Below are 1,533 nucleotides of genomic sequence, written 5' to 3'. Positions count from 1 at the left end.
GTGATTTTTTTTATTCCCTTTGGCCTTCTTCCTCCTCTTCTTTGTTTTCAGTTTCTCGCATTCGTTGGGCATTTGTTCTATTCCGGAAAAAATACAACAGTGTGTGGCAAAATTGTTTAAGCTAAATTTTTTTTCGAGAAAAAATATCGAATTAAGGAAAATTAGTGTTGCTTATGCCCAACGCACAATAACTTTTGTTTGTAAATATGTTTTTGACATTTCAATGAGAGTGAGTGAGATCTAGATCTAGTCATCTTGCTCATTCTCATGGGAAATTTTGAAAACATGTTTACAAATAAAAGTTATTGTGCGCTGGTCATTATGGAGCATGCACAGATGTCATTGTTTGTAAACATGTTTTTGAAAATATCTTCTTGAATGAAAGAAAAGGCTCTAATATGAATTCGTTCACATTCACAATAAGCTAGAATTATTTTTATAAAACTAAAACCGTTCTCAAACTACAGGTTTAGCTCAGTTCCCTAAGATCTCAAAATTACTTTTTTATCTAAAGTAAATGAATTTTTCAGATTCTAATACATTATTTGCCCATATAATCATAAGTCAAAATTTTCCAAAAAATCTTGGTTAATAAGAAATTAGAGAAATATGATTATAAAAGTGAGCCTTATGCCCTAGACCACTTACGACTTAAGCCGAGAGACGACTTATTGGAAAATGATGAAAATGTATTTTAACCATTATTTGTAATATAATTTCGCTAAGCCGTCTCTCGGCTTTTCCTCAGGTCTTTCAAGACCCTAAGCCCCATGACCAAGATACACTTACGATTTAAGCCGAGAGACGGCATAACGCAATTATAATTAAAAGAATGGTAAGATTACATTTCCACCAGTATCTGACTAATTCGTCTTCTGGCTTAAGTTGAGAAACGGCTATAAAAATTAGTTACCGGTTTTGACTCGGTTCATAACCATTTGGAATTGGTTCAGACCTGTCAGAAATTCAAAGACCCTTCCAACGAGTCCAAATATGATACCAGAGAAACACGCTTCCTAGAGCCTTTCTAATATTTGAACTCGAAAAGCCGTTATTAGGAACGATTCAACGGGATTTTCGTAAATGGACGAAATCTCCGCCTGGATAATTTCTACCATATATCCAAAAATAAAAAAAAAATACGCGTTGCACGTTTTCTCCTATTTGGAAACTGTATTTATGAATTCGCACTATAAAGATTATTATCCGGAAATTAGAATTTCACCAAGCTCTTTAGTTCTTTATCGACCATTGAATAAGGCAATAAAGGGCTTTAGTGTAGCAATTCACGATATCCTTTGTATATTAAATTGCTTTTAATTAAATATGTTTTAAGTGACGCGTTCAAAAAGTTACATTTCATTGTATTTACTGTTTCCTATAGATTGTTATTGATTTTACTTAATGCTCAATACACAATAAATTTTGTTTGTAAACATGTTTTCAAAATTTTCTATTAGAGTGAAAGAGATGATAAATCTAGTTCTCACTCCCTCTTACAGGAAGCTCCGAAAACATGTTTACTAAACAAAA

Source organism: Phlebotomus papatasi, chromosome 2, assembly GCF_024763615.1.
Source record: "Phlebotomus papatasi isolate M1 chromosome 2, Ppap_2.1, whole genome shotgun sequence".
NCBI classification, from domain to species: domain Eukaryota; kingdom Metazoa; phylum Arthropoda; class Insecta; order Diptera; family Psychodidae; genus Phlebotomus; species Phlebotomus papatasi.
The sequence above is the reverse complement of the archived record's forward strand: the minus strand, read 5'-3'. Positions refer to the sequence as shown.